At 30.4% G+C, this 16,383-nt stretch overlaps 1 long non-coding RNA gene across 1 annotated transcript; it reads left to right on the top strand.

Annotated features, from left to right (window-relative positions):
- The first annotated feature begins 5,728 nt into the window (after nt 1-5,728).
- Nucleotides 5,729-7,398, top strand: LOC127736855 (uncharacterized). The gene is made up of 2 exons (XR_007999226.1): nt 5,729-5,876; nt 7,170-7,398. It is a non-coding gene; the product is annotated as an uncharacterized LOC127736855 (long non-coding RNA).
- The last annotated feature ends 8,985 nt before the right edge of the window (nt 7,399-16,383 follow it).

Raw genomic sequence — 16,383 nt, 5'->3', positions numbered from 1 at the left:
TGGTTTTTCGGTATTTTAGTTATTTTACTTTTTAATTCGACTAATAGTTGATAGTACTGTATAGTAAAACAGAATGGCATATATATCACAGATGTATATCTTGCTTTTTATTTGGTCTTCTGTTATCACTTTTAAATTAACGTTTTGGTTTTAATAACGTGACGTTATACAGCTTTGAAGTAAGGCCAATGAAAAAACGATAGTCAAAAAACCATTAAAAGGTTGTTTTCTACATCACATTAAATGAAATATTGGACAGTAGACATTAAACAAGCAACAATCGATCATCAATCTAAAATATAAATAGTTTTTTATTGTATATATCTCTCGATATTGCACTTATTCTAGCACGCTTTTTTTACATGATTGATCGAAATAAAAAATAAAAACATCACAATATTTTCCCTATTGACGTTTGGCATTCGTTTTTGTCCCTCGGTTTCTAAGCATAAATCTTCCTCATATCAACACCATTACATGAAGTAATTATGCGAGCAATTTTATAACCCTGAAAGAATCTCTATCCTGAATACCATCTGTTAAGCACAACAAAAAGAAAGAGAGCTTACAAAAGCCCATACAATGTAATTTGTTTAAAGATCCGTTCGTTATGAATTTTGAAAATTTACACAATGTTGACATCAGCGTATTAACTTTTTTCAAAACATCCTCAATGAGACTTAAATCTAAAGAATGACATTTAATTGAGTTTAAAAAAAAATAAATAAACGTACGCGATCACTCCTACGTACCCTTTTTTAGAAAAAAATAAATGTTTCCTGTGTTTACACATAGAATGTTGTCTCATTATGAAACCCGTCGAACAAAACGGTTTTGCATTACACATACACATACCCCAGGACTATAAGATACAATCTGGAGAATTTATATCTATAACTCCATGCATGACATAAGCTCTATTAATTTGAAGTTTCTCGAAAAATAACAATACACAGGAAAAATATAGAGGTACACACAATTCATGTCATTTGTCTAGCTCATTAACGGACATATTTCGAAATCAGAGTGGGTAAATGTAAGCAAATTTGTAAATAATAAAAATAAAAATTTAAATAAAAAACGAAGTGGATTGAATAACATATAATTTGATGTTTGACTATACAAATGATACAAATCAAAGTTATTTCATATTAAAAAAGTCGTTGATCAACATTATTTACTTGGACATATTTTAAATTAAAAAAAAAAGGTTCGTTTGTTGATATGTTCATACGTGTTTCTCGTTTTTTATACAGATTAGACCGTTGGTTTTCCTGTTTGAATGGTTTTAAACTAGTCATTTTGGGGCCCTTTAAAGCTTGCTGTTCTATGTGAGCCAAGACTGAATTGATTTATAATCTTCCCTGAACTTGGAATGAGTATTTTATTAATTGTGATATCATTTACCATAACGTTATTTATCTAGATCTTGTTGGTGTTTTTATAACGATACCACATATATGCAATGTATTACTTTCATAAAAAAAGGTCCTAAATCATCTTATAAGGTATGTTATCTGGGAGCATATATATAAATATATAGTGTATTCTCATAAAACAATACAGATACAAAGGTTACAGAGAATTTAAAATCATGAATACAAAATATTGGATGTGAAAAAATATATTAGAAATAAAATTTTTAAACAGGCAAAAAGAGATGAACATGATGACTAAATAAAAATATTTGAAGTTAAATAAAGTAAATAAACATGTTTAAAGAAATAGTTTTAGTGTTTAAATATGTTGAAATTAAGGTTGAGGAGAAGTAGAACTTTCACCGTGTATATATGTTTTATGAAATTGCAAAACGGTCTGAGTGTCTTTTGTTATTTAGAGTTAAACAGTGACTTGAATTCAAAACATTCTGTCTGGTTAATAGTTCGTTTGGTATCAATCTTTTCTTTTCATCTTGTAAAGCCAGTCAGACTAAAATATAGAGATATTCGTCTACGATATCTCCATTCTGGCATATAGAACTCTTTCTTTGACTTCTGTTAATATGATACCACCCCCTTCTCTATTTGAAGTGAACGATTTGAAGTTCGGAATTGGAAAGTGTATAGCTTAAAGCCTCTTCCGAACATATGAAAGTCCCTACTATGTCATGCATGTACTGGTTACCTAAATTGAAAAAAGAACAATTTAAATTCCGTTTCATCTCCGCATCTAGTTAGTGGTCTACTACTAATCTATCAGAGCTTCTTACTATCTCCCTTACTACTATCAAAGAACTTGTTATTAACTTTTGTAATAAAGCTTATGAAAATAATAGTGTTAATTAATTTTGGAGTGTTAAAAAAATTCTTTAGAGGTTTTAGATAAAATACATGCTTTTGATGGTCCTTTTAATTCTGTTGACAGTTATGAGTTTTCTACTTATAATGTTTTACTTTTATAAATTTTGACTTGGATGGAGAGTTGACTCACTGGCACTCATACCACATCTTCTTATATCTATATATATATATTTCTCAGTCATTGTTAATACTGAATTAAATTTCTAATTCCACCTTTTCCTTGGAAAGACTGTACGTGATGCATTTATGAGTGTTCTGGATAGGCGTGTTTTACATTTGTTTAAACTGGCCAATCAATCGAAGTTTGAGACTTATCGAAAACAATTTTGTGAGGTCAGTATTTTGCATACGAAGAAGGCATTACAATATAATTTGTCATACATCATATTATCTATATTATCCGTTAATAAAAAGAATAACGATGATATCATACAATTAGGTAATTAAAATTCATGACGGTTTGTTTTATGGAAACCGATCTGAATGTTCCATATAACCCATCAAAATCCACACGTGCACAAGATATATTTTTATTCATATTTTACTATCGGTTTGATAATCTTAGATTTTGTAATATTTATTATGCTTTTAAGAAATATTTGAACTTCTAACGTATAAGAACAATGTAGTTATGAATTTTAGACCTCCCTTGTAAATAGGAAAGGGGCAACCAAATCTTGATACAATAGACACACCGATAAAATATTTTATCAAAGCCTGAACGTATTCCTATGACTGAATCTACGTCTTTCTTAAAAGTTGCATACCTCTACCTTAAATGGGTTTCTGATTGATTGATTTAACCAGCCGATATATTTCTTTTTTAGATAATGATGAAGATCGCCTTTATTGGATGGAATTCAACAGTGGTTTTTTGAAATCATCAACACTAAATGGAAGCAGTGTTATAACGGTTTTCAACACAAATACAACAAATAAAAACCAAGATATTCATGTTTACAGAGGAAACGTGTACTGTGCAAATGGTAATTCTATACTTAATGTGACAGTTACACCAGATGTGTCAGCGGATGTCATTTACCATGATACAGGAATAATCTATAGTGTATTCATTTATGATGAAAACCATGAAAAACGTACATATACTTAATATATTCGATACCCTAACTATTTGAAAAGATATTATAAAAAGTATTTTAAGTAATAGAAAGAAAACATTTAAAACATGTTTCGTTTTTTTTTTTCAATTATAAGTTGACTGCAAGTTGAATAGATTTAAATAATTCAATGCATTTAATGATATCATACATTTTAAATAAACGACTACGGATTATCTCATTGAAGTAGATTACGTTATACATTTTCTTATTGTTATGCTTTATCAATGTGTTTTACCAATAATAAGTTATTATGTTCATTTTGTTTGATATTCAGTAGAAATATATTACCTTACTACAATTATGCTTTCACATTCTATATTTTTTTTCTCATTTATGTAAATATGTGTACTAACTAGCTGATTTCATCCATGCAGTTAATTTCACTAAATACGTACATTTATGAAAAATCTAGCTATAAACATAATAGTTAAAACTCATACTAATCTTTTGTTTATTTAACTGCGCTAGTTACCAGTATTTATAGAAATGACATGTCTAACAATATCAAAAAGGTTACGTGATTACTTAACACAATTTCCGTATATTATCCTACATTTTGAACTTAGCCACTCTGATCTTCTATAAACAGGTACTTGATCTAGCAAACAACACTCGAAAATTGATCACTGTCTACGAATGAGCAAATGTTCAATGAAATAATTAAAACCAGGTATAAATATGCTATAAGACGACAGTCTTAAAGGACAAATCGTATTATAAAAAGAGCTGCTGTACTCCTTGCATTAACTGTGATACGTTATCATTGCTAAAACAAGAGCTGCTTTCGGATAGAAATCGACCTTATGCAAATGAATATCAATACATTTGTTAACCTATTAAAAACTCTCTATGCAAAGTCTGTGACTGTTTGAAAATTGAGTTGTTATAAGACTCCTAAAAAATACAGATTAAAACGCATCATTAATTATGTATTCGAATGTTCCAAAATCAATCAAAGTCATATACATGTACATGTTTACGTGCACTTGCAGAAGGTCGATTCCTATCCGACGCAGGTCACATATTATTGCTGTATTGTATTCCTTCGCATTAACCTTATTGGTTTGTAATTATAAGAATTATGCCTTCGTAACAAAATTTTTATTCCTGATATTTTGTGTGTTGTATAACATTTATTTTTATGAAAAATAACATTCATGCAAAATAGTTTTATGACAAATACAGTGTTAATGTTTCATGAAAGAACATGTTGACACTTATAAAACTCATCATAGATACCAGGATGAACATTTTGTACGGCAGACGCGCGTTTCGTCTATAAAAGACTCAACAGTGGGGCTCGAATAGAAAAGAATAAAAAGGCCAAATAAAGTTTGAAGTTTGAACGGATGATGTATGTTTTCTATAAATGGTAGAGTTATTCTATTAAAGTGTTTTCTTAGTTTCCTTTACTTTAGATAATGTGTGTTAATATTTAACCAGTTATCATATATTTGAACGGCTGTATGTTTACTAACTGCCAATGTTGAGTAGGATTTTTTCTATCTTAAACAAATTTTTAATTCTGCACAAATGCCTATGACAAGTAAGAAAACATTATCTATGCAGATACACTCCAAACGGACAATACGTCAAGGAACAAAGCGTTCCATACTGTGCATGCATTAACTGTCATATGCAGGCGAATCTATTTTCAATCAAAATACGACGCTAGGTCTCCATATCATACGACTGTTGATGTACCTAAGACTAGTAAATTAGATTTAGTGAGTTGAAAAAGATGAAAGATTATATAGTGTTTCACATCAACTTTCCCCTATTGAACAATGGTGAAAAAACAGATTTAAGGAAACTATATTTGATCTGAACAGCACTTTACAGAACGAGCAATAAACAATACGTCATTTAAAGTCTTACATTAAAATTTCAGACCCGTCGTCCGCTACAAACTTAGAACTATTCATACAATTTGTGGCAGCTAGGCAATACTATTCTGTTTTGTCAATGGTCAGTCTGTTTTTATCTGTAAAAACACAACATTATATTCAATTATCTCATCGAGATTGAACAAATGCAAAAATTTTGAACAGTAATGAATGAACAAACAAACAAAAACTTCCAGAACAAGACTCCAGTTCTGTTGAGATCGAAATGGTCATTTAAGATTTAAATTCACTTAATAAGGAATATCCTTTTAATGTAGTTATTTAAATACATACCATAGAACATGACAATAAACTGTTAAAAAAGAGCAGTGTTCCGATGAATGTGTCTTCAATATTCGACATTGTAAACCTTGGTGCAATTATATACATAAATGCTGATTTAATTTGATTGTAATTTATAGGATGGACACCATTGGACAGTATATCAGTAATGTCTTACTTAAAGTAAACTAAATGATTATGATACAAAACTAGGCATGCAGTATTAAAAAGGAATGCGTGGTACATCTTTGATCAACTGAAAATGGATATCTAAAATGGAAACAAAGGTGAGTTAAACGGTTGTACTCTTCACACGCAATAAACATATTTTGGAATAAATTTTGTTGGAGGCTATAATTAAAAACAAATATTGATAAGTTTTGTCATTATTGGTACCATGTCACTGAGCTCAATGAAGAGTTTGTTTGTCTAAATATCATCATCTTTGACAGAATATGCGCAAAAAGACTATAAAAGAAGAGACAAAACTTGTATGTTACTTTTTGCCATCGAATTATAATGACTGTATGTTTAACAATGTCCATACAATTTCAGGTTACGCTTTTATCAGTCTGGTGTACTCGTATTTAAAAAAACAGATGACATAGGATGGTCTTAAAAACCCTTTTCAGTCATAAACATGATATAGCTCCAGGAATATATTAATTACTAGCTGTCATCGTTTCGTGTAGGGCATTCCTGATCAAGGTAAATGCACAACAAAGCGTCAGATGCATCAAATGTATTTGGTTGTATTTCAATTTATCTGTGAACACTGATAAAGTTGAATGATTAATTACTTCCAATGAACTTCCTAATTATGATTTGAAGGTCTAACACATCTAATTCCTTAACTACAAAAGAAAGATTAAAGCTTTCATACAAATCATGCAAATGAGACTGAAATTTTCGTCAAATAAAGATACGGGGAAAAAGACCACGAAAACACCATGTGGATACGGTAATATAATGCACAAAGTTTTGGTGTTTTAATAAATTATCGTGTTTTTTGAAAATGTAAAAATTCTAACAAATAGTCACATAGTAGTGTTCGACGTATGAAAAAAGTGTCATTCATTGAAAAAAAAACAGTCGTTTTAACTTCCAAAAAGTGTATTTTGCATGTTTAATGTTTAAAGTTTGAATATCCCTTTGGTATTGTTTGCCTCTCTTATAATTTTTAGTGCATAATGTAGTCTTCAGTTAAGTTTAATTCATATAATTATTTTTGGAAAACCCATATAATTCAATGTTAATTATGACATTTATGACTGGTCATAATATATAAAAATGCAATACATTCACCTAATTTAGATATTCGCACCTAAGACACTTGTATTCACAAAACACCATGTACCATCTTGAGGTAAATATAGATAATATTATCATACAGAAGTCGTCTTAATGAACAGTCAATAAATCAGTTCTTTTTTTCAGTATTAATGTTTGTCGCCAAACCAGCAAGTAAACTGGAGACAAATGCAGTACTTTTAAATTTAGTCGAGTTTTATGTTTTGGAATTATTTGGATATATAAAGGACATATATTTACCAAATGAATTTGTTAATTTTATAATTCAGAACAAAGTCCGCAATAAAGGATGGAGCTGCTGTTTTTTTTTTCTGTTGGTTGTGGAGCAGATGTCAAAGAAAATGCGTCAAGAGAAAAAAATCTTCGGAAAAGAAGCAGCTAACATAAAGTTAAAATTGGAGATCAGCTGAGAACGCAAGACTTAAAAACGATAAATGTTACAAATAAAATAGCATGTTTTTCTTTTAGATATATTTCATTAAACAATATGTTTATACTTTTTTTCTTGCAGATATACTCGCAAACAATACCAATTTCAAAACAATGTGTTTTGTCTGATCCTTTGTCATACATACTGCTACTACGGTTAGAGGATCTAAGTGTTTTTGTAATAGCAGGCTGGTTCCATGTTTCAAGTGAAGAATTTTGTCGGTAGTGTCATACCACATTCGAAAGACTGACAGGTTACGAAATCATCCCTTAGTAAATTTTACGGACGCCATCACGAGTTGGTTGACCGTTATGGAATAACCGTTTCACAGATGATATCGGATATGTTCCTTATGTCGTAACTACAATACCCTCCCTTTTCACGAATGTGACCTACTGAATTAGACTATTTACCGGATTTGCAATAACATAAGCAACACGACGGGTGCCACATGTGGAGCAGGATCTGCTTACCCTTCCGGAGCACCTGAGATCACCCCCAGTGTTTGGTTGGGTTCGTGTTGCTTAGTCTTTAGTTTTCTATGTTGTGTCATCTGTACTGTTATTTGTCTGTTTGTCTTTTTATTTTTGACCATGGCGTTGTCAGTTTGTTTTCGATCTATGAGTTTGACTGTCCTTCTGGTATCTATCGTCTCTCTTTTATTGCAGTTTGTTGTTTTGTTTCTGTGAAAGAGGCGAAAGGTTAATTTTTACGTATATGATTCGGTGCCAGGATAAACATCAGAAACGTATAGCTACATTTGTACTGAGTCTTTAATGTATTTGATAATAAGCATATTGCAAGTTTTACATTTTGCTGAAATATTGTGCATTGATTGACATCGGTAATCGACATGTATACATGTATATCCGAAGAACAATGCACTGTTTTAGTTACAAGATAGATTAGACACCTCTTGGCTATTTTCTTTGTAACAAAAAAAAATCATCAAGGTCGAAATGTATCTACAGTATAAAGTTTTGAGTTATCCGTAGACGTGTATTGTGTGATTGAATACTCCAAATCACGCAGCTAAGTCCATGCATGCATAGAGCAAAAAACAAGGAGCTGAGATCATGTGAATTGTAGTAAAGATTGAAAGACTTTTAAAATGTTCATGGTGAGGAAAAAAAGGCAACATCTGCCCTGTATCTTTATTTACTACTTTGGATTTAGTGATCGATGTATGGCAAAGTGAGCTGCCTTGTTAAAGATTATGTGTTGCCCTCTAGATGTATTCAGTATATTTGTCAGTTACATGTGTTGTCGTTGGTTCTCTTGCTGCATATGCCATTGTTTGTTCTTCTGTTTTGTTTCGTCTGATTCTTTTGGACGGGGTTTAATTTTATTCTATATTTAAAATAAGTAAGCATGATTTTCAATATATGAACATTCTAAAACTAAGTTTAGTTAAGCAGAATTATGCGAAACCCAGACCATAAAAAATGAATTGAATAAACATTAAATTATATCAACATCATAATGAACATCGACTATAAGATACTCGGACAAAGATATTGACCGAATATTGTTTTTGCAATACATGACGTCACATTTGACGTCGACAGGAAATGTTAAAATATCAAACCTTGATGCGTGAATGTGACGTTTGTTTATATAGTACACACGTTACTATCTTCATCAGTTTTATCTTCATGCAATGCAGTTTATTAATTGAAAAATGTGTTTTCTCCGTTGTCACATGAAGTGTAGAATTATTCTATGCAAATAACACGAATAAATAATGAAAAATTGAACCTCTTCAGCAAAGCTAACAAAACAGACAATTAGATGTGTGTGAAATAATCAATCGTGATGTATCATTTAATAAACACCAAAGACAGAACAGAACAGTCGACTAGGATTATAAAGACAAAAGTTGGAGAATCACTTAGATTAGAAGATGTCATTTATGATCCAAAAAAGTATGTGATTTCCTTATTTATTATCAAATGTAATCGCAAAAATACCAAAACGTCAGAGTATATTCAAAACGTAAAAGTCAGGAAAAACCGGAAAAAAAAGACAATATCATTCTACGTAAAGACAATTGTCATATTTTTGACATGATACAGGGATTTTCTGAGTAAACTGCTGGGGGTAAAACTGATTTATAACTAGCGTAACTTCCCATTTGTATTACAGTTGTATATAGTTTAGTTCCGTTATTTTGACAAAATTGTGTAAGCAACGCACACAAAAAAATACTGGTTAAAATTACAGTAACTGGGATAAATTCATCAAAATGATAAAGTAATATATTGTATTGCATTTGATATACTCGTTGTATTCTATGTGTAAGAAATGAAACGCAGTAACAAAGTTGTCCAGTCCAAAAAGAAGCACACTCGCAGGAACTGAATACAATACATTTAGATGACCACTTCTTTTCGATCTAAATAGTTTCCGTTACCATATTAACCAAGAGGCATACCAACCAGAATATAAAAGTACACTAAATGTACGTAACTGTACGCAAAATTGTGTCTTAGAACGATCAAATGTTAGACTAATGTATGTTAACGTTAGTGTAAAAGTTACTCGATTATACTATATTATCATTTGACTTCATTTATACTAGTAAAAAGAAGAGAACTGTGAGAGTGAAGAAGACATGTATTAAATTATCGCTGAGTTCGCTTCTTACGAAGGCTTTGGTAATTTGTGCCATCGGTCTGTTTGGCTCCCCGTTGACTATTTGATAGATTTACATACCTGTAGATCTGGGCTAATATGCATAAAACCACTTTTGTTAAGATATCCAATCGTAGTACTAATTAATCGTAGGACATGTAGAAAAACGCGTCCGTTCGGAACAAAACTTTACATAAGTAGTTTTATGCATATCAGCCCTGACAAGGAAGCATATTTGTTTTTAATCATAGGTCTATGTTGTCACAAAAACAAAAAGCAGAATCAGCATAACATTTCAGATAATTTAATTCAACTCTATATAATTATATCGAAACAAGATACACAAAGAGCAACATGAAAAAAAAAAAAACCCAAAATATCCTAATATAAAACACCATCATATACTGACACAAACCAGTTCAAGGAATATCCATGATAAAATATACACCAATTAAAACATCGTATAACAGAATTCCTGTCATATCTAACTGTCGCAAGAATCACAGATGAAAGGATAAGCGTACCAAATCACGGTCTGTATCTTATCTAGGGTTTTGAAATTGAATTAAAGTCAGAATAACAAGTCTCGTAATACTTGTGGAATGCCACAATTGCTGAAATATCCACATTATCTTAGCGAAACTATATAACATAAAAGTATAGATTGTATACGTTTATGGCATTTTACATCTAACCAAGAATCCTTTTTTTTGTGTAATTGTTGACACAGCATACGTGCATTAAGTTGTAAAAGCTTATAAAACTAATTTTGATTGTTTATGTGTTTTTTAAAATTAACAGATACAGATCGAAAGTGCATTGATAGAATGGAAAAGAAAATATGGCTCTTTCTTTCTAGAAAAAGCGAGACAATGCTGTGACAACTAAATTCATAAAAGACATTGTCAAAATATTTATAATAATCAAAAAGTTCAGACATTAAACTGGCTTAAAAGATAAGACCGTTGCATGTTAAACTCAAACTATGTATGTGATGGAATATTTTGTCTTCAATTCTTTATAACACATGTTGATATTTCACTCATTTCCTTGTATTGGCGACCAAAATATATCATGCAAAATAAATAAAAATAAATTTGAATCTCAGTTGTCAATTGTTGCATTTCTCCTTTTGGTTTATTTGTTATAATGCAGTAAAATATGTTTAAGCAAGTGTCTTGTTAATATAGACAATATATCAATACAAATGTAGTGTAGTGTGTTTATTGTACATTGTGCAAATTCCGCATCCTACCAATAATATGACAAAAGTGTATCTTTCATCTTGACAGTTGAACATATAGCCAACTGTTAATGAAAAACGTCAATTTAAAAATAAAATAACAAAAATACCGAACTCCAAGGAAAATACAAAACGAGTCCTTATCAAATGGCAAAATCAAAAGCTCAAATACTTAGAACGAATGGAAAACAATTGTTATATTCCTGACTTGGTACAGACAGTTCCTTATGTAGAAAATGGTGAATTAAACCTGGTTTTATAGGTAGCTAAACCTCACATTTGTATGACAGTCGGATAGAATCCAATTATATTGACACCAATGTGTGAGCAAAACAAACTGACAGAATAGGTAAAGTCAATATTGAATTATTATCTTAATCACTGTAAAAACAAATGACTACATGTATTTCAACAAAGAAATACAAAATGGCATAGAAACACTCCATAGACAAAGTATATAAGCAAAATAGATAGACAAGAATACAAAAATGACCATAGCACACTAACACAATGGCAGGATGTATAAATACCGAGCCATGCCAAAAGTATATTACAAAAAATGAACTAAACAGTAAAGTAAAAATATAGAAAGACAAAGAAATAGAACAATATAAAACGTATGTAAGATGATAAACAATGTCAGTTCCTAGAATCTATACTTCAAAGCCATTATGTATTATTTGTGAAGTTGATACGGAATATTTATCAACAAGGTTTTGGTATCTTCCGATGAACTTTTTTAGAAATAAGACAAGACGTTCTTTGACATAACCTTGGTTCATCAACTTTCTGCTCATACACTGGTGACGTTTTGTAAGACCTGAGTAGCAGCTGCAAGCTCTTGAATACCGAATGAGTTGGGAAATGTATATCACATATGACGGTGAAGTTGGTATATTGCTGCTAAGGTGGGAAACATTGATAATTATAATCGTCTCGTTTGTGATAGGTTATAGCACTGAGATGACCGTTAAGGTCAAATTATAAAAGTTTGTTGATAACTAATTAGTGAATGGTTTAAGATTAAAAAGGGAAATAGTATTGAGTAAAAAATTACCGGATCTTAACAAATAATAATACTTATTTTGATTTTCTATTAGATAAGAAATCTAAACAATTATGAATATGAATAAGTCATCTAAACTATAAAGATATGTAATATTTACCTCGACTATGGGCGATGACAAACTAGTAAAAACCAGTTTAAAACATTTCTTAAAAAACTGTGCCAGATGAATATCCTCTTATACAAGGTTCAATAGACATCGGTCTCAGTTGTAAGCTGCATCACTCAGTCTAACATGTTTATCATTAAATCAAAATCGTTTGTTGATTTAACAACATGGAGCTTTATAGCATTGTTCACAAAAAACTTGCAAGTTTTTTTTCCAAATCGAATTGACATTTGTTGATCATCAACGTTTAAATGATCATTTAATGAATATATGCATAACATAACATGAAACTGAAAATCATTAGTAATTTTTCTATATCAAAATCAGGGTATACAAATTTCAAATATCCGTACTTGAATAAAAGGCCACAATAGTTGACCGATGTTCAAATAACTGCTCAATCGAATACAAAACCATAAGTCCGATCATGAAGATCCAATGTATGTAGTATAGTCTACCTTACATTATTTCTTAATATGAATGGGTTTCTTATTTCATATAATTAATGGATAAAGCATCTGCTCTCTTTTCACACAAGGTCACGTGTAATTGATATCTTTACGATCAAAGCCATCCACAATTAATACATACAATCCGAATGAATGTGTAATGTAACTGTTTAAGCAAATATACAGTGAGTATAAATATAGTCAAATTATTTTAACTGCAACTATCAGTTCCTTCAAATATTGTCTGAAACAATTCATTTCATTTCTTTTGTTGTTTTAGAGGAGTAGCTAAAAACCCAAACATGACAAACTCTTTGAAGGCCCTTTGATCTTGATCTCAGTTTAACTGCCATAATGGAAATTAGGAAATAAATCAAATACTATGTCAAACTTCATTGACGTTTCTAAGAGATGTGAACAATTATAAGAAAACGAAAAACTTAAAAGCCTTCACCGTTTCAATGCAGTGGTGATAAAAAACAAAAAGAGTTAGAACTATCAGATGAAAAATGTGTTTGATTACACAGAGTTGACAACAAAAGCGATAAAATTGTTGTTTGCATGTGTCCATGATCTGTTCCACATGTTACAAATGAAAAACGACCAATATTGCAATCAAAGAGAAGTTGAAAAAAAAAGATGTAAGTGTAAAGATCAAAAAGGCAAAACATCCAAATAAAAAGAACACGATCAACAGATCTTGGCTCAGAAAGGTTAAAAGATAATAGACATTATTTGTAAAGAAAAAAAAAAAAACAATTCTTCAATAAAACCCACTTTATTCAAATGTAATGTTCTTATGTTCACGGTTTTCTTATCTATATAGATTCATTTACATGTTAAAATTTATAAATTGTATTTCTAAATTGTCTAATATGATATTGTTCTCATATTAACACGTGTCGTTTACATGATTGATCACAATATTTTCCTTATTGCCGCTCATCGTATTTTAATGGACGTTTTACAAGGATATATTTCTATCTATGTTTCTCAGAATGAATATTTTCCTATAGCAAATCCATTAAATTAAATATTCCTATATATGAACAATACAAAAATTTCAAATTCTGAAACACAAAAATTAATGACTTCCCTACGTGCACGATCAAAAGAAAAGATAGCGTAAAAAAAACACGTGAGGAAATATTCATTGAATGCTTGTACAAGTTAAAAACTCTTTAAATATCTGTTCTATTTTATTTTTTCATGTGCAGATTGAATGATTTGATTGTATTGCATTACACAGGCTTACACACTTACTGACCAAGGACACCAAGCTAAAATCCAGGGTGTAATAATTATCTCTGTAACCACACATATGACATAAATTTTTGGCAAGTTGAAGTTTCTCACTAAATAAACCACAAAAAGGACACAAATAGAGGTAAATAAAACTTAAGTCAATAATTTTGCTTCTTAACGAAAAATTTTGTTATCGTAGGGTAATAACTTAAGCAAAAAGTGTTAATATCACGATACAGGTGACTAAATTCAATATCAGTGCATGTGTGAATATAATGATGAACATTCTTGTACATTGAATTTTCGGTTTTAAATGCTTTTAGTGCTCTTAATAAAAAAAAACTCCAAAACTCAGAATGTTTAATATGGTATCTGATTGACGTCTTAATACTGATATCTACCATTATATACCTATATGGAGTTATTTTCTTTCAGAACGATAGGTCATTCTTTCGAAGAATAAACCCGGACGATACCATGTTTCAATGAAATATGCTCCAAGGCATAAAATAATATTGACCTGTGTGAGGTAATTATTTTCCTTGATAAAAATGCAAACTATAATTTACTTCAAAATTATATTCGTCTGATAGTTTCTGTTGCCGATTTTGGAATTTATTTTTTAAAGTTCAATCTATGATAGGTGTAAAAAAATCGTCATTGCCCGAATTTTAATTTTAGAAACAAATAATGTGAAGTTTTGTTAATTTATCGCTACAATACAGAGACATTATCATATATGCGAGATGAATTTTAATGTAAAACTTTCATAACACTTTAAAATAAAGCCAGTTTTAACATATTCGTATGTAATTCACACTGAATAGGTTGATTGATTGATGGTTACTTAACGTCCAGTGGCAAATATTTCATGCATCTTCAGGACGATACACACTGAATAGGAAATCATACTGTGACCTACATGTATTGATATTCGTTTTCGTGAAACATGTACATGTATCACGATTTCGTGCCCCCTTCGTGTCAGTTCTTAATTTTTTTTACATTTATGTATACCTTTTACTCTATCAAATGATTAACTAATAAAATATTCTTATATTCTATTGAAAAACATTCACGTTCCTCAAAATGAGGTCGGGTGGGGGAAGGGTATATAATTATATCCTGATTATCTGTGAAAAAAATGTATTGCTATTCAAAAGAAAATCATTCTGAATATTTAATTCGATTCAATTAAAATTGTTGAAAAAATAATCACTTTTCCGCAATAAAATGTCATTACAAACAGACAAAAAAAAACATAGCACCTCCCCTTTTCCATAAACTAAGTTGGTACAATAAATTACTTACAAAGTGTCTTGTATTTTTCATAACACCGTTATCAGATGGTAACAATTCATTTGTGTCTTACTTCATGCAGTAACAGTAATATTTTTATTGTGTATGGATAATAGTTTCTAAGATTTATATCTAGATTAATTTGTGAGTTTTATTTCACATTTTAAATGATCCGTAGGCGTATTAAAACCTGAACGCAATAGAAAGGAATATCCCACTTAAGTGTGATCGGTAAAATTGGATGCTAAATTTTGCAAATCTTTATAAAAACAATATTTTTTTGACGGTATATAAGTCAGATAATGCATATTTTAAGGTTTTTCTTGTCGTAGAACACACTTTGGGTGTCAGGATTGCCCAAAGAAACACCTCCCTACGGTCGGTCTTTCATTTGATCAATCCTGATACCCTTCGGTGTGTTCTACAACAAGAAAAACCTAAAAATATGCATTATCTATAATTTAAACAATTATCTTAGATTATGTCTCGTAAAGATCTGTGAGAACCTGTCGATGATTTAATATATTACTTACCTTAATAGGTTTATAATCATCTTACTGAAATGTTCTTTAAAGGTTTCGAAACGACAAGCGAAGGTAAGAACGAAAAGATATAAGAACGGTCAAACGCATAATTTACTCCGCACAACCATATACCTATAACTGCGATTAAGGAACAGTTACACATGAACAGAAAAGCAAGCTCATACATATTCTCGTAAGTGGCAACTCAGTACAAAAATTTAAAAAAAAAACAGACGATTATTCACATGCTGACGTTGCTCTACACATTTAACAGGAAAATAACCTTTTCAACATGTTGGAAAACAATAATTAAATTAGTCGTATTTATTAATATGTTACCATTCAATAAACATCCATCGTCTATGAACCGCAATATCTTTACACTTAATATAATTTACATACGCTCTATCAGGATTGCAAAGATAAGAAAATGTATAATTGCATTTTGTTTATGAAAATAATTGTCATCCATTTGTTTGAAATG

The sequence above is a fragment of the Mytilus californianus genome, unplaced genomic scaffold, assembly GCF_021869535.1.
Source record: "Mytilus californianus isolate M0D057914Y unplaced genomic scaffold, xbMytCali1.0.p SCAF_38, whole genome shotgun sequence".
Taxonomy (NCBI): Eukaryota; Metazoa; Mollusca; class Bivalvia; order Mytilida; family Mytilidae; genus Mytilus; species Mytilus californianus.
The sequence above is the reverse complement of the archived record's forward strand: the minus strand, read 5'-3'. Positions and strand labels throughout refer to the sequence as shown.